We start from the raw sequence: 19,495 nt of genomic DNA, 5'->3' as shown, positions 1-19,495 counted from the left end.
CCTGGATTGAGAAAAAGTTGATGAATCCACCTCTGAACTCAAGCCTGAGACAGGGAAGGAACGGAACTAGGAAGTTCAGCAGGTGAGAGTGTTGAAGCCACACTGACCTGAGGTACCAGTGAAGCTGTCTCATATTGAACCTGGCCAAAGGCAGCATAGGGATGGTACAACCCATAAACCCAAGGACCCTGAGAAAGTCCATAGCAGTAACTGAAGCCAGAGGAAGAAAAGAGACTAGAAAAAAACAGAGAGAGGGCTTTGGGGGCAGGCAGGGATGCCAGCCCGGAAATGATCTGCATTCTGCAACCAAGAAAAGCATGATCCTGAGAAGCAGTCAAGAGTGACTTTTGAAATTTATGCTGAACCCCAGACTTTGAAGCATGAAAATAGTAAATTGGAGGTCTGGAATCTGAGCCTTGAGGACGAGGCCTAAATGAGCAGATCACCCAAATAAGAAAAGATGCGTACCCCACTCATCCTGCAAAAGGCAATGACAGGAGCGAAGCATTTGGTGAAAACCCTTGAAGCAATAGAGAGGCCAAGACAAAGCAGAGAATTGAAATTGCAAGGAAGAAACAGAGAAATGCAAAAACTTCCCAAAAGTGGACAGATGGGATATGAAAATAGGCATTCTTGAGATCCAGAGAGAGACCAAAAATGCCTGGGGAAGAAGAGGGAACAAAGTTTGAAGGGGCAACATGCAAAAATAGGGTACCTTTAGAAAGGTGCTGAGCTGTGAGAGGTCTGAAATTGGCCTCCAGGTACCCTCCTTCCTGGGACCCAGAGACATTCTGGAATAAAAACCCTTCCATTCCTGGGCAGGGGGCACAACATGAAACCATGAATGGTGCCCTGAGCCAAAAGAGCATGAAGTACCTCTGGAAAGAGAGGAAGCTGTTCTCAAGGAGTTTGAGGGATGCCCAGAATGGGAGGAAGAGATTTACAAATCTTGAAATATCCCTGGCAGATGATGGACAGAACCAAAGAGTCTGCTGTAATCCTTAAGCAATTTGGAAGAGACAGGGAAAGACAAAGGGACAAGGAAAGCTGGCCGAGGGAAAAATGAAAGCAAATTGTCAAATGGAATCTGGTTTGTCCTGAAAAGGAGGTTTTTCAGAAAGAAGGGCTAAAATATACCTAGTAATATGGGTCTGGTAATTAATAGCCCTAAAAGCCAGGGTGGCGGCAGTATAATCCTTTTTGCCCAGCTGTTCCATAGCGCTACTATCCTTATCTGAATGATGCATCTTTGTAGAGGGCGGTGGCATGGAGGGTTTGTCAGAGGAGACAGACACCACAGAAAGATCAGCAGGAGGATATTTATACAAAAATTTACAATCATCAGGCCCCTTGTAAAATCTGTCAGGTTTCTTGAGAGCTGGGGGCTGAAGATCAGGGGCTAAAAAAACTGCTGAAAAATATCTAGGAGGGCAGCCAGAACTAGAGGGACAGCAGAATGTTTGGGAGACTCCATCTGGAGGAGCTCATAATACCCATTCTGGATATCAGAAATCTAAGAACAATTCCACTTAAAGAATTCCATAATACATTAAATAGTTTCCTAAAAGAGAGTTATTCTAAAGGGGAATCTGAACTAATAGAATCCTATTTCTCTGAACCATAGTCCTAAGGGGAAGGGATCTGAAAAGAGGAAGCTAAGGACTTTTCCCCAGAATCTTGATCCTCATCAGAAGACTCCTGCTCCCTAGGTCTCTTAAAAGGAATAGAAGACCAGGGAGGAGCAGGCACAGAGTTCTCTTGAGGAGGCATTAAAGTCACTGAAGCATTAAACAACCCCCTAAGTAAAATCCTGCCATTCACATTGGGGACCTCTTAGTGCAAGGGAAATGTGCTTGGTTTTCTGTTTCTTTATCTTGATCTGCAGATTGTCGCATGAAAAACCATAGGAGGGTCAGATCCTTGCTGCCTTTCACAGGATCATGGCAGAGGAATCCAATGTAACAATCGGATAATCCTCTGAGCTTTCATCAGCCTCAAGAGAGACATCCAGGGGAGGCAGCAGTATCAGTCCTGTGTTTTTTGGCCTTTTTCTTGGCCAGCAGCTGATCCGCAGTATGAGAAGACTCCAACATAGCACTTTGTGCAAACAATTTTAGATGCTGGTTTTCTAGGTAAATAGACAAGGAGGACAGACAGCTATGCAAGGTCTTTGAGATAAATGCTTGGCAGATAGAACACTTGTATGGTCATGAGAAGCACACAAACAGAAGAAATACTGTTTGTGATAATCTTTGCTAGGAATTTGCCTTTTCCCTTTCAGAATGACATCTAAACCAACACAACTAAAATAAAAGAGAAGATAAGGAAGAACCTAAACAGGACACTTATCTGAAAATGGCGCAGTAACCAGCACAGAAAAAGGGTATTGAGACTGATGCTCATTGATAGTGCTCGGACTGGTGGCAAAGAAGTTCTGAAGTATGTGCATCCATACATCACCTTTATGCCCTACTCTTTGTGCGGGGAGCATACGTGTGACATATGACTCCTGTCAACACTAAAGGCTTTGGTAAACTGGCCGGACATGGTGCTGTTCTCAGCAGGAGATCCCTTATGTAAGGAATACTGCAAGAGTGATATGGAAAGACATCAGTAGATGCTCTACTGATCACGGTTGTAATATTACAGAGAGATGGGATAGTAACAGAAATAAATGACTTTGGAAGTCCAGGAAAAATTGTTTGTTTAGTGACTGGCAACCTCATTTTTTTTGAAAAGACACAAAGAGTTGGTCTAATTTCCTACTGTCCTTAGTTTTGTCCAGGTAAATCTAAATTGTTTATGCACATCTAATGAATGAAAAAATATTTTCCCTCTGTTTTCAGGAAAATAAAGAAGGGGAGATTGATGGATTGGTTCAAAGCTAACTCATTAACCATCCAGGGCATGAAGGGAAGATTACTTCTAAGAGCAACCCTAGCCTTATGGAAAACAAAGTCTGGTGGAACAGCAATCCAAGGTTGCAGCTCAAACACTCTGAGCTGAAGTAAGGGCCACTAGCAAAGCATTTTTCCAAGTAGAAAGCTTTAAGGAAGAACTTGCAACTGGCGCAAAAATGCCAGGGTCAGTTTTTCTAAAACATATCTAAGGCTTGAAGGAGGAGGAATGGGCTTCCTTGGTGGCCTAATTTGGAAGACACCTTTCAAAAAATTGTTTGACCTCAAAGTGTGCAGAAAGAGGTGGATCTATGGGCAGGCAAGTACATATGACTGACAAATGAACTTTAACAGAATAGTATGTCAGGCCACAGTTTAGCAACACACACATAAGAAAGAGTAGCAGTGATTCCCCCCTGAAAGTGTCCTAATTCATCTTGTGACTCAACAAACATAAGATTTTTTAGTAGTTGCTTTTCTAGCCTCCTGCAAAACCTGAAATATGTTATCTGAAAAGTGATGCCTAAAAGGAATCAAAACTCTGTCAACTAAAGACTTAACAGTAGAGTTGGGGAAAGGAGGTGAATATGAGAGCACCTGTTATATTTGACCAAGTCCATTTTGTGAAGTAACTTGTGATGACTGCCCCTAGCCACGTGGAAAAGAAGGGGGAACCAGTACTATCTCTGCCAAAAAGAAATCACCAACAGGATTTCTGGCTTGTACTTCATCATTTTGTAGAGGACTTTGGCAACAGTGTCAGGGGAGGGCAAGCACACAGGAATCTCCCCTTCCAAGAAAATGACATGGTATCTGTCTTCCATGCCTAAGAGCACAAATTCCCGGAACAGAACAGGTTCAATTGTTGTCTTGATCTGAGAAATACTCCATGGGTGGACAATGCCTGGGAATACCATCCTGGTTAGCATCCACCGATGAGGATCTGCCCTGGAGCTGCTCATGGTGTCTGTCACAGTGCTGCTTTCAACCTAAATTTAATGGAAAAAAAACAAGGTTGTGTTGAATGGCCATCTCCCATGCCATCAAAGCTGGTCTGCAGAGGTGTTAAGACTTGGTACCCCCTTGCTTGTTTATGTACAATTTAACTGTGCTGTTGTCTGTGAATACCTTGATGGGACCTAGAGCTCAGACATGATTCAAGGATTGAAGGACCAAAATCTGATACTTCATTTCCTTGAAGTTTATATGGTCTTTCCTCTCTTTGGTAGTTCGAACCCCCTGGATCTTGATATTTGTTGCAGCATGCTCCCAATGCCAGGTCATCTTCGTAGAGCTCTTGGAAAAGGAGAAACAACAGAAAAGGTACTCCTGGATTGAGAAAAACCTGGTTGATCCACCAATGTAACTCCTGATTTAGGGCAATGGAATGGATTTGTACATCTAAGTGGTAGCAGTGCTGAAACCAAATAGACTTGAGATGCAACTGCAACTTCCTCATCTAGAGTCCAGCATATGGAAGCATAGCAATAGTTGATGCCATGTTTTAGGATAGGAATTCCCTTACTTGGATGACCTACTTCTCCAGGCTCCTTCTCAGTATTCTCTTTTGAAGCATCTCAATTTTGCTTCACAGTTTGGAGTTCACTTTGAACATACACAAGTCTGTTTGACTCCTTCCCAAAACCAGATTTGTCTAGACTTCAGAGTAAACACCCTAACAATAACTGCTTTCCTTCCTTCAGACATGTTGCTGTTTTTGCAGATGACCTCAGCAAGGCAGTTCTTGAAAGCTCTGGGGTACATGGCATTAGCTATTCATATGCTTCCTTATGCCACACTCCACATAAGGAAGTTGCAACAGAATCTCAAGTCAGTTGGTCTTCAGCACTGATACCCCTTAGATTTCCAGATTCCTCTGTTGCCTTCATCAGGAAGGAGTTAATTTGGTGAAGCTGCCAGATATCTCTAAATCTGGGATTGCCTTTCTGGCTCCTTTTCTTTGCCACGAGCTCTACACAGATGCATCCAACCTGGCATGGTGAGCCTGTTCCAACAACATCAAAGTCAAGGGGTTCAGTCTGCCTGGAAGAAGGAAGACCATATAAATATTAAGGAGATGAAGCCTCAGATTGTGGCCCTTCAGTCCTTGAATCATCTTTGGACTCCTGGCTCCCCTCAGGGTCTTCACAGACAACACCACAGTCATGTGGAACATATTCATAATCTTATGAAAGATTGCTATTCAACACAACCTTGTTCTTGAGGCAGTTTATATTCCATGAGAAAGGAACATGGAGGCAGATCCCCTGAGCAGATCCACAGCATATCCTCTTGAATGGATGCAACAGCATAGTACTGAACTCAAATTGATTGTCTCCATTATACAACATTGCTACCAGCTAATCCCATGTCTAAACCCCTAATTATCTATCCTGGAAGCAAGCAATTAATTTGAGGAAGAATAAATAACATACACAGCAACCAGCCTCAGCAGGTATGGCAAGGGCACGGCACCAAAATGAATAACAAAGTCCAAGAAAAAACTGCCAGCCCAAAGTGGTGTATAAATAATATTTAATGTGACAACAACAAACCGGTTTCGGCAAAAATTACATAGCCTTCCTCAGTGTAACAAAACTTCCACAAACAGCCACATTATATATATATAACAGTTAATTGGCAAAAGAACATGATTGGTCACAATTACTCATTAAGCCCATGGGGGAATACCCCCCCCCCCAGTTTGATGATCCATTTTCTTTGTTTGGAATTTAATATATTGTGCCAACCAACATTATTCCCTTTCTTACCAAAGACTATATCAATTATAGTAAATCTAAAATTGTCTGTAGGGTGGTTCAAAACATGCTTATACAAGGCACTACTTGCTTTTTTGTTTTTAATATCACTAATATGTTCACTAATACGGAATTTCATAGGTCTCGAAGTTTGTCCTACATAAAACGCAGAACATGAGCAGGTAGCCAAGTAGATCAACCATTCGCTAGAACAATTAGAAAAAAACTTTATATCATAAACCTGACCTGTGTTTCAGCTAGTAAATTGTTTGGTCTTGTCCACCCGGATGCAATGGGTGCAGTGCCCACATGGGAAACACCCAAACAGATGATTCCCCCATCGGTGTTGTTTGACGCTCTGGCTGAAAGTCCAAGAACCCAGTTTTGTAATGAGTACAAAAAGATCCCAGTGTTCTACCTCTCCTATACCCAAAAGGGCATCTCTCCAATAACATATTGAAAAGCCTGACATCTCCCATCAAAATATTCCAATTTTGTTGGATCACTTGTAAAAAATTATGTGTATTACTCCTATAGGTAGTGATGAATCTAATATGTGAGTCCTGAGAGGGTGCCCTATCCTTATATCTCATAACATCCTGTCTCTCTAGTGAGGATACCTCCCTACAAGCCATGGTAATGGTGCCACATTTTTACCCCCGTGCAATGAATCTACCCACCAGGTCAGACCTTTGATGTTCATAAGTATTGGAATCAGAGCAAATATGCTTGATTCTCATAAATTGGGATTTAAGTATATTGTGTATGATATGATATGTTGACAGGAAGCATGCAACAGGGCATTATATTCCAGAAATTTCCGGTATACCTGTGTATCTAATGTGTGATTGGGATTCCTGCTGATCAGAACATCCAAAAAAGTAATCTGATTCAGATCAAAGTTACATGTAAAATGGATACCCCATTTGCTGCCATTGATATAATCCAAAAATTCATTTATGAAGGCAACATCAGCTTTCCATACTAATCAGCAGCCGTCCAAATAATGATGCCAAATGTCAATTTCAGACAAATACATATTGTGAAGGGGATCATAGATCAATTGTTCCTCCATATATGCCATAAAAAGATCGGCATATATAGGGGCAAATGAGGCCCCCATAGCAGTATCCTGCATTTACAAAAAACAACAATCCTGATAATAGAATACATTTTTGGTTAGTACATGTTCAGTTAATCCCAAAAGAAACATGTTGAAACCTGGTGGATAGAGTTCTGATATCATTAACCAATGTTCCAGTGCTGACAAGCCTGCCCAGTGTGGTATATTAGTGTAAAGGGCAGAAACATCAAGAGTACATAGCAACCACCCTGGCTTGATTTGGGTATCCTGCAGGATCTGAAGGAACTCCATTGTATTTTGGATCCGAGCCCAGACATACCTAAGTAAAGGGTGGAGATATTGTGCCAAATAAACCGATAACTGCTCAGTGAGAGAACCCCTACCCAAAACAATAGGCCTACCAGGGGGGGTTCTGTAGTGATTTATGGACCTTGGGTAACAAAAATATATATATTGTGGTTTGAGATCACTCACTGTCAAATGTTTACAAGTAGAGGTTGTGATGATCCCCTCCTCCACTGCCAAATTCAAAAAAGCACCAATCTGTTTTTTAAAACCCCCAGTGGGATCCAGAGGCATGAGCATATAATGCTGTTTATTGTTCAGTTGCCCCCTGGCTTCACTATCATAATTCGCCCAGTCCATAACCACTACAGCACCCCCTTTATCAGTCGGTATGACAACCAAATTTTTATTAGACTTAAGTTGTGTAAGGGTCTCCTGTTGTATCTTTGAGAGATTATGTGATTTGCCAACCATGTCAGAATAATGGAGGTGTAGATCTCTGAGAACTCTATGAAGAAAAAGATGAACAGTGGGATTCATCGGAGGCATAAAGCTTGACCTATGGAAATGAAATTATTGATTATCAAGCTCATGATCATGTTAATCAAAATACAATTTCAAATTCAAAATATGACAAAAAAATGCACATCATCAGCAAAAACACCCTCAGGGACAAAGAATGCAGGGATGAAATTTAATCCTTTATTCAGTAACTCTGTCTGAGTTGGAGTTCAAACATGAGAAGAAATGTTAAGAACATTATTGAATTCAGTTACTTGTTGGTCATGATTTGTAACAATGTCGTCACATCAGATATTCTTGTGGTGTTTCCACCCTGCCCTGTGTCTCCTGGCCCTAAAGGGGTATCAAAGTTGCTGCGTTTAGGTGTGGGAGATGACAAAACTAGTAGTGTTTCTGAATATGTCATGGAGGATGAATCATCCTCCATAGTGCCACCAAAAGATGACACATTCTTCTTTAGAATCGACCCTGACCGTTTTCTCTAGTTGGGTTTAAACCCAGTATTATCAAATTTGACACCTTTATGGGGTCCAAATGGTCTCTCCCCCTATCATAGTCCGCTTGGTCTCTGTTAAACTTATGTATTTTCCTGTCCCTAAGTTGACCCTCCAAAGTCAATAGTTCCTGACTAAGCTGTTGTAAGCAGGCTTGATAACAGCCTGCCCCTCATATAATTTGGTATCCTCATACAATTTGGAAACCTCAATCAAATTGGAGTCAATACATCTATTATAATAGGCTGATATGGCCTCCACATACCCCATAGATGCTTGTTGTTGCACAGCTGACCATTGTTGATCCAATTCTTGATCTACGTCAGAAATTAAGGGTTGTATACAGACCCGAAGTCCTCTTGGACATATATGCTTAAGCCATGTATACTTTAAATAAGAGAAGATGCCACATATTAGTGCACATGATCCTCATACTTTTGGACAATTTAGCAAACACATCATAACAAGAGGGTGTAGATTTAGCTTTGTCCAAGGGATCCCCAGAGACTTTTGTTCCTAAACCGAAAATACCAATGTCATCCCTGTCACATGACAAACCTTTGAGGAGTTGGACCAAATCCATGTTCATCCAAAATTCTAAAGGACTATAAAGCACAATTGGAACAACATTGTTCCAGGAATGACTAAAATGACAGCAAGTGTGTGTTGATTAAACCAAAAAACACATCAAGATAAATAATGAACCATAACATTTTTTTGTTAAACAGGTTCAAACCACACCCAAGGGACAGAAAAATGGTTCTAGATACCAAAACAAAACCATCCAATTTGTTGTCAAATTATTTAAGACACTGACCCCAGGAGCAATAATAGCCCCTACTCTTATTAAACATGGGCACAAGGCCCCAAATTAAAGCAAAAAATTATGGTGCTACGTGCCCCCAAAGAAATCTGAATCCATGAATTGGACTATGAAGGGGAGAACAATAATAGCCACCAACAAAATGATTCAGTAAATCGCTGCCAAGATTGAGTAGTGCTACGTACCTCGGACCTACTAATCCAAAATTCAACAACAATTGTGGCCTAGAAATACAAGGCCAAAATGAAACTCATGAGAATTCACTCCATACCTTCAAAAATCAACCGTATCTGACCATAAATGTGTCCGGGTGATTAGGTAAATAAACCAGTATAACCCAAATCATGAAATAATTAACAGTTGCTGTCAAAGGCAGACCCAGAAACCCATACCCCAATAAAATACCGTTGTATAATCAAAAAACATATATAAAAATTAGAATAAGGATGAAAAAAATGTCAGTAGACCCAAAGATGTACAAATGGTTCCGACTATCCACAGATAACTATGAATATTACAAGAAATGAGGCCAATAATCCTTATTATAACAGAAAAGCTAATCCAAATTGCCTAAGGTCAACCATATCAAATCTATTCATAGTAGTTATGCCTAGTAACAAGATCCAGATATGCCCTGCCCTTAGTATGTTGATCGAAAAACAAGATCAAGTAAGCCCATGCCTGTAGGTATACCAATAAGCCCATAACATGATAGAAAAAATGTTGTTTAACCAACAAAAAAAAAGGTTAATGAGAATTCTACCCTAAGTACAATGCTCAATGATTGAGGAGGTGAACCACAACCCTAAAATGTAAAAAACACTACCCAAAGTGACAAAAAATTGGCTGAGCAAATAATATAATAGAGCTGAATAAAATAACACCCTAGATTGCTTAATAACATAAACGCCGTTAAGGACTGCCAAGATAAAAAAATGAGATTGCCATATTTGTCAGAAGTACTTTGGAGTACTGGCTTGCCTTCCACGCAGAGCAGTTTTGTTTGATCATCTTTGAATTTGTGATCGACTACAGTTATATATCTTTTTACTAACTGGGGAGGCCATTGTTCCATCAGGATTTTATTGGGTTTTGGTCTCTGCTTTGCCGTTTGAATTGAGATCTATTTGAAGAGGCCCACTGAACGCAATGGATATTGCAGTTTTCTCTGCAGAAGTTTTTGTCTTGGACACCATCTTTTTTACAGAGCTGAGTGATTTTATATATTTTTTATGACTTTTATATGACTTTATTCAGCCTAGGGATTGATTTGTTCTGAAAGGCTTATTGACCAACAACACAAAATTTTGTTATATTGGTTTCTTGGTCCTTGTATGTCAGCATTATGGACTTATCTTGGCAGTCCTTAATGGTGTATATGTTATTAAGCAATCTAGGCTGTTATTTTATTCAGCTCTATTATATTATTTGTTCAGCCAATTTTTTTGTCACATTGGGCAGTGTTTTTGATATTTTAAGGTAGTGGTTCACCTCCTCAATCATTGGGCATTGTACTTAGGGTAGAATTCTCATTTACCTTTTTTGTTGGTTCAACAGCAGTTTTTTACCATGTTATCATGGGGCTTATTGCTATACCTACAGGCATGGGCTTACTTGATCTTGTTTTTCGATCAACATACTAAGGGCAGGGTATATCTGTATCTTGTTACTAGGCATAACTGCTATGATTTGATAGGGTTGACCTTAGGCAATTTGGATTGTTTTTTCTGTTATACTAAGGATTATTGACCTCATCTCTTATAATATTCATAGTTATCCGTGGATAGTCGGAACGATTTGTACATCTTTGGGTGTATTGACATATTTCATCCTTATTCTAATTTTTATATATGTTTTTTGATTATACAACAGTATTTTATTGAGGTATGGGTTTCTGGGTCTGCCTTTGACAGTAACTGTTAATTATTTCACGACTTGGGTTATACTGATTTGTTTACCTAATCACCCTGACACATTTATGGTCAGATACGGTTGATTTTTGAAGGTTTGATGTGAATTATCATGAGTTTCATTTTGGCCTTTTATTTCTAGGCCACAATTGTTGTTGAATTTTGGATTAGTGGGTCCGTGGTACATAGCACTACTCAATCTTGGCAGCGATTTACTAAATCATTTTGTTGGTGGCTATTATTGTTCTCCCCTTCATAGTCCAATTCATGGATTCAGATATCTTTGGAGGCATGTAGCACCATCATTGATTGCTTTAATTTGGGGCCTTGAGCCAATGTTTAATAAGAGTAGGGCTATTATTGTTCCTCGAGTCAGTGTATTAAATAATTTGACAACAAATTGGATGGGTTTTGTTTTGGTATCTAGAACCATTTTTGTGTCCCTTGGGTATGGTTTCAACCTGTTTAACAAACTTTTTTTATGGTTCATTATTCATCTTGATGTGTTTTTTTGGTTTTATCAACACACACTTGCTGTCATTTTAGTCATTCCCAGAACGATATTGCTCCAGTTGTGATTTATAGTCCTTTAGAATTTTGGATGAACATGGATTTGGGCCAACTCCTCAAAGGTTTGTCATCTGACAGAGATGACATTGGTATTTTCGGTTTAGGGACTAAAGTCTCTGGGGATCCATTGGACAAGGCTAAATCTACACCCTCTTGTTATGATGTGTTTGCCAAATTGTCTAAAAGTATGAGGACCATGCACACTAATGTGTGGCATCTTCGCTTATTTAAAGTATACATGGCGAGTAATATATGTCCAAGAGGACTTTGAGTCCGTATACAACCCTTAGTTTCTGACATAGACCAAGAACTAGATCAGCAATGGTCAGCTGTGCAACAACAAGCATCTATGGGGTTTGTGGAAGCCCTATCGCCCTATTATAATAGATGTATTGACTCCAGTTTGATCGAGGTTTCCAAATTGTATGAGGATACCAAATTATATGAGGGACAGGCCTGTTATCAAACCTGCTTACAACAGTTTAGTCAGGAACTATTGACTTTGGAGGGTCAACTTAGGGACAGGAAAATACATACGTTTAACAGAGACCAAGCGAACTATGATGGGGAGACCATTTGGACCTCATAAAAGTATAAAATTTGATAATACTGGGTTTAAACCCAACAAGAGAAAATGGCCAAGGTTGATCCTAAAGAAGAATGTGTCATCTTTTGGTGGCACTTCGGGGGATGATTCATCCTCCATGACGGATTCAGAAACACCACTAGTTTTGTCATCTCCCACACCTAAATGCAGCAATTCTGATACCCCTTTAGGGCCAGGAGACAAAGGGCAGGGCAGAAACACCAGAAGAATATCCGATGTGGCGACATTGTTACAAATCATGACCAACAAGTAACTGAATTCAATAATGTTCTTAACATTTCTTCTCATGTTTTAACTCCAACTCAAACAGAGTTACTGAATAAAGGATTAAATTTCGTCCCTGCATTCTTTGTCCCTGAGGGTGTTTTTGCTGATGATGTGTATTCTTTTTGTCGTACTTTGAATTTGAAATTGCATTTTGATCAACATGATCATGAGCTTGATAATCAATCATTTAATTTCCATAGGTCAGGCTTTATTCCTCCGATGAATCCCACTGTTCATCTTTTTCTCCATAGAGTTCTCAAAGACCTGCACCTCCATTATTCTGAAATGGTTGGCAAATCACATAATCTCTCAAAGATACAACAGGAGGCCCTTCCACAACTTAAGTGTAATAAAAATTTGGTTATCATAATGGCTGATAAAGGGAGTGCTGTAGTGGTTATGGACTGGGCCAATTATGAAAGTGAAGCCAAGAGGCAACTGAACAATAAACAGCATTATATGCTCATGCCCCTGGATATCACTGGGGGTTTTAAAAAAACAGATTGATGCTTTTTTGAATTTGGCAGTGGAGGAGGGGATCATCACAACCTCTACTTCTAAACATTTGACAGTGAGTGATCCCAAACCACAATATATATATTTGTTACCCAAGGTCTATAAATCACTACAGAACCCTCCCAGTAGGCCTATTGTTTCAGGTAGGGGTTCTCTCACTGAGCCGTTATCGGTTTATTTGACACTATATCTCTGCCCTTTACTTAGGTATGTCAAGGCTCGGATCCAAGATACAACAGAGTTCCTTCAGATCCTGCAAGATACCCAAATGGAACCAGGGTGATTGTTATGTACTCTTGATGTTTCTGCCCTTTACACTAATATACCACACTGGGCAGGCTTGTCAGCACTGAAACATTGGTTAACGATATCAGAACTCTATCCACCAGGTTTCAGCACATTTCTTTTGGGATTAACTGAACATGTACTAACCCAGAATGTATTCTGTTATCAGGATTTTTTTTTTTTTTTGCAAATGCAGGGTACTGCTATGGGGGCCTCATTTGCACCTATATATGCCGATCTTTTTATGCCATATATGGAGGAACAATTGATCTATGATCCCCTTCACAATCTGTATTTGTCCAAAATTGACATTTGGCGTCATTATTTGGACGACTGCTGGTTAGTATGGAAAGCTGATGTTGACTTCTTAAATGAATTTTTGGATTATATCAATGGCAACAAATGGGGTATCCATTTTACATCCAACTTTGATCTGAAGCAGATTACTTTTTTGGATGTTCTGATCAGCAGGAATCCCAATCACACATTAGATACACAGGTATACTGGAAATGTCCAGAATATAATGCCCTGTTGCATGCTTCCAGTCATCACCCTCCCCATACCATACGCAACATACCTAAATCCCAATTTATGAGAATCAAGTGTATTTGCTCTGATTCCAATACTTATGAACATCAAAGGTGTGACCTGGTGGGTAGATTCATTGCACGGGGGTACAATTCTGGCACCATTGCCATGGCTTGTAAGGAGGTATCCTCACTAGAGAGACAGGATGTTATGAGATATAAGGATAGGGCACCCTCTCAGGACTCACATATTAGATTCATCACTACCTATAGGAGTAATACACATAATTTTTTATAAGTGATCCAACAAAATTGGAATATTTTGATGGGAGATGTCAGGCTTTTCAATATGTTATCGGAGAGATGCCCTTTTGGGTATAGGAGAGGTAGAACACTGGGATCTTTTTGTACTCATTACAAAACTGTGTTCTTGGACTTTCAGCCAGAGCGTCAAACAACACTGATGGGGGTCATCTGTTTGGGTGTTTCCCATGTGGGCACTGCACCCATTGCATCTGGGTGGACAAGACCAAACAATTTACTAGCTGAAACACAGGTCAGGTTTATGATATAAAGTTTTTTTCCAATTGTTCTAGCGAATGGTTGATCTACTTGGCAGCCTGCTCGTGTTCTGCGTTTTATGTAGGACAAACTTCGAGACCTATGAAATTCCATATTAGTGAACATATTAGTGATATTACAAACAAAAAAGCAAGTAGTGCCTTGTATAAGCATGTTTTGAATCACCCTACAGCCAATTTTAGATTTACTATTATTGATATAGTCATTGTTAAGAAAGAGAATAAGGTTGGTTGGCACAATATATTAAATTCCAAACAAAGAAAATGGATCCTCAAACTGGAGGGGGAGGGGTTATTCCCCCTGGGCTTAATGAGCAATTGTGACCAATCATGTTCTTTTACCAATTAACTGCTGTTTATATAATGTGGCTATTTGTGGAAGTTTTGTTATACTGAGGAAGGCTATGTAATCTTTGCCGAAACTGGTCTGTTAGTTGTCACATTAAATATTATTTATACACCACTTTGGGCTGGCAGTTTTTTCTTGAAGTATAGATAACCGCAAAAGGTAACTAAATCCTAATGGATGACCTAATAACAGCCTATGTATAAATACACTCTAAATTATACACCTAGTAGTTCTCTCCCCATACCAAACAAATCTAGAGCATATGCGACCCCTATACGCACACAGCACGTACAAAGACAAAACTTCCCTGATATCACAATAGTAGTTATTATTCCAGCCATTTACAACTAAAAGAAGTACAAAATGGAGAGTGAAGGTGCTGCTATTCTAGTTTGATATAGTATGACAGACAATTAATTGCGTAGTGGCGTTGCGGTAGTGTTGTCGCCTCACAGTAAGATGTTGTCCTGTTCGATTCTCAGCTAGAGCGTCTTCTGTGAGGAGGCATGCGTTAATGGGCGTACCTTCATTGAAGGCTGTGCATCAGGGCTGGCAACTCGGCATGTAAAAATCTACTGCCAATCATTAGCGGATCAGAGTTCCGCTGTGGCGACCCCTAAACGGGAAAAACCAAAAGACACAACAACAACAACCAGTACTTCTCCTATAATAATAATAATAAGGAAAACAGGACAACCCAAAGGGAGGACCTCATTAGAAAGCTGCTAGAATATCATAATCATCATCAACCTCCCTTTTTCCCCATTTTCTACATGGGGTTTATGGTGTCATGTAAACCAGCGCCATCTCTCTCTTTTCAATGCCACTCTCTTACCTTCAACACTGGTGTCTGATTGTCACAGGTCTTCTCTCACACAATCCATCTAATGCTTTATTGAATACCCTTGTTTCCTTATGCCTTCTTCCTCTCTGTCTCAAATCTTCTTCATCAGACTGTCTTCTGCTTTAATATACATGTGCCAGAACCACCATAATCTGTTCTCGTTTACCTTTTCTGCAATTGGAGCTACTTTGGCTTCAGCTCCTATGTCCTCATTTCTTCATCTCTCCCATAGTATGCATCCTACCACCTGTCTCAGGCATGTCATTTCAGTCACTTCTAGCTTCCTCAGCTGCTCAGCCTTTATTGCCCAGTTTTCTGTACTATGCAGTAGTACTGGTTACTCCACTGTTCTGTACACCTTACTTTTCAGCTTCTCTGACATTCTTCTGTCACATACTACACCTGACACTCTATGCCAGTTGGCTGCAGCCCCTTTGAGTCTAGCTTTGACTTCCTCATTCATACTTCCCTTCTTCTCATCCACCCCTCCAAGAAACCTGAAGCCTGCTAGAATATGTCAACAGAAAAAGCACAATAGGTACTTACCACCAGAAGTTATATTCTGGACAATATGGTAACTGAATGCACTGAATAAAAAGCTGGCTTATTAACTGCAACCAGATTAATAGATCTGGGCCCAATTCAAACTACAATGAATATTTCTTTTGGATATTTCTTGTAAGACATATATGGGCGACCCCTTATTTAGCTACAGCAATCTATAGTTCATAAACATAATGCATTTCAGATGAGTAAAACTACTTAACATTCAAACAGGAATAGCACCAAGCATATTAAATAATATATAGAGAAATGACTATCCTCATGTTTGAAACAAACAGGTTAATCGTAACTTTTATGCTGTTACACTGTTATGTCATTAGCATAATGCATGTAGTAAATAGGGTTGCCTGTAAAAAAACAGAGAAATTAGGCAGCCTTAAAATGTGTCCAAAATATGATCAAGCAACACTTAGGTTTAATATTGTTCACCACATAAGAGCTATTGTAAAACTAAAGCCGTATCTATTGTAAAACTAAAGCCGTATAAACTGAAATCAAGATGATGCTTTAATTTATTTCATGTATTTATTGACATTTGTTTACCAGAAAAGTCCAACTAGGTTTAAAAAAGTATCTATTTTCAGTGGAGACCCAAGGATAAAAGCTCCAAATACACCAAAATACATTTGAAAATACAATCAAAAATTCAGTCCAGCTGTGGTATAATTCAAAACTATAGTCAAGATGACTTAATGAATGCAAACATAATGTAATAGTTTATAGGTTTGTAGTAGAGCTTATGTATAACAGCAGGCTTAAAAAAAAAGTAGAAAAGAAAAAAATAGTTAATATTTTGGTAACAAAGATAGGTAAAGTAGTCAACAGAAAAATAAAAAAATATTCAGGAGACTGGTGTGTAAACATATGCTACAGAGAAAAAGAAACAAGTTGGAAAGCATACGGGTACATCCTTCAAAACAGAAATACAATTAAGAAGCAAGAATACTGTAAGACAGCAATTGGATGAAACATAGTATGATAAAGAAATAGAGCAAAGAGAAGAGAGCCATGAAAGAGAGAAGAACACCTACAAATTCAGAAAGAAGGCAAGAGAAAACAGAGAAAGGAATACTGAGTTGAGAGGTGTAAAGTAAATGATAGGATGAAAGAAGATGACAGGGAAATAAAAGGTAGGAGAAAATATGGGAAAAGGAGTCATACTGTTCTTAATCAGGTTTAGAACAGGAGCAGATCCACACTTTACTAAGGAATTCTTTAATGCTTGTTTGAACACAAGAAGGTTATGATTTAATCTGATATAGGTAGGAATATTTTTCCAAGCTTTAGTAATCGAGCTGAAATATAGGCATTTTACCAGCAGATTTGTTGGGTTGATGCAGTAAGAGAAGTTGTCTATCTTCTGATCATAATGCTCATGTGGGAGTATAGGCGTGGAGTGAAGCTAGAACAGGGTAGGTAGTAGGTTTATATATAATGCTGTGGGCAGGTAAAGTGCTGTGGTAGCTCAAACCATGTAAGAGACTGAAGGGGAATATAGTGATGGGCATAGTGTATAAAACTAATTACAAAATTAGCTATTTTGTTGTAACAGGATTCAAGCTTTATGTTTAGTGAAATCGATAGGTTGATGAGAATTGCAGCTCCATATATGTGTAGGTAAGAGGTAGGTATTGGTTACTGTAGTTCTGGTAGATGTATTTCGATAGGGCTTGTGCCTGTAGAGCATCACCAGTTTTTGGTGTGTTTTAATACTATTTTGAATAAGGAGACCACATTTTAAGTTTTCATCAATTGTCACATCTAGGAGATTTATATGTGGAAGAACTTCAGTTACTGTATTATTTTGGGAGTTTGATCTGACAGCATTACATGTTTTTGTGGTGAAGAAAATTAATTTGGTCTTCCTTGGATTAACAGTTGGAAGTCATTAAGTAATGTTTCCAGGGAAAAGAAAGCTTCTTGGGTTATTTGCTGTTGGTGGGGCAGGTTGTTTAAGGTACAGATAACGGTGAACTCATGTACATATTGAATTAAAGATCTTTAATATGAGGTGGTGTGAAGGTTACTAATAAATACATTGAACTAAAGAGGGACAAGGTTAAAGCCTTGGAGGCACCAGTGATGGTTGGTAAATTGGGTGAGAAGGAGGCTTGCCATTTTATAAATTGTTGTCTGTTGGATAGGTAGCTAGAAAACCAATTATGGGTTCATTTTTAAGTGCTAGGCAGTTGGTCTACTGACCATTTCAGGCCTAGCCAAAACTCTTTATTCAAAATTTCCCTCTAGCCTCAAGGAGGGCAAGACAAGATAGACCAAGAAGAGAATTTGAGGCTGCCCATCCAGTTATCTAGGTTTACCTTGATGGTGGCAATGGTGCTACTCTGCTTGACATGCCCTGGAGGCATGTTCTAGTGGTGAGGCATACATCGGGATATGAATTTATAATGTCAATGTGTCTTATTTTTCTGCTGATGAAGGTTTAGTTCCTTTAACTGAGCGTATGAAGTGCCATTAGCTTTGCAGAGGAATAGGAGATCAAATATGGTTGGATATTTCATAGCATCAAAGGCTAGCCATACATCTCCACAGAAGAGACTGTACTGTTGATTACATTTAGTTCAATTGTTCTTTGGAAATGTTGGAAGCATTTCTATGAGTATATGCTGGTAGATGATCACTTAGGCAACTATTAGGGAGGGTTCCAGCTAGGGTAAATTTAGTTGGGTCAGAGACCAAGATTCAATCTAATATGGGGGCCATGGGTATACTGTAAGAATCCAAAGCGATTCATGCAATTAGTTGTGAAATCTGATTTTAGGTTTCGCCAGATTATGTTAGCATCACCTGAGATTATGGTTTCATTATAAATTGTAGAAGATATTCAGGAAATAATATCTTCTTGTACAGGGATATTTTGTCCTGGGGAAATATATGTTACTGCTTTGCACAGACATTTTGTATTGCTTGTGTTTAATAAGAGAATAAGTAGTTCAGCACTCCAGAATGTTGGGATAGGATTTCTGTAAGAAATAAGATTGAGAAAGTTGGGGTAAAAGGATAACTGAGGGTAGGGGTGGAGTTTTACAAAATGTGCATGAGATAAATATGTGTATAGGTACAAAAGTATGAGTGGTGGAGCAAGCTAAGTATAAATGTAGATTAAGGAGGTGGGTGGGAATTGGGGGTAAGGTAGGGAAGCAGAGTGAGCCCAAGCACAGCTAGGACAAATGGAGCTGGTTGCACCAGGCCGCATAAGTGAGTAAATGAAAACAATCAATAAGGTTATAGTTTTGCTTTATATAAACATTACTCTGCATCCAGCAGCAGATAAAAAGTCAATGTCAGTTTTATGGAACTAAATAGGGTTTTTTTCTTCTTTATGTTTTAAAGATAAAATCAGAAAAGTGAGATATACAGTATGCTTTTTTATATGATAAGAGCACAGTCTGACTTAAAATATAGTTATAAAATTTACATGGGAGTGTAAGTTAGGCTAAAAGAGGATGGTTTATATGTGGAAGGAATATTTTAGAAAGACTGGTTAACAAAAAGGATACAATACTTTACAAAATTTCACAAATATAATAAGGAGGGTGATGTTGTAGAAAATAGTTGAAAATCTATCTTAAGAGGACCTGAATCATAGCTT

This window comes from Protopterus annectens, chromosome 14.part0 (genome assembly GCF_019279795.1).
Source record: "Protopterus annectens isolate FY-2018-M chromosome 14.part0, PAN1.0, whole genome shotgun sequence".
Classification (NCBI taxonomy): Eukaryota; Metazoa; Chordata; order Ceratodontiformes; family Protopteridae; genus Protopterus; species Protopterus annectens.
This window is presented reverse-complemented; position numbering follows the sequence as displayed.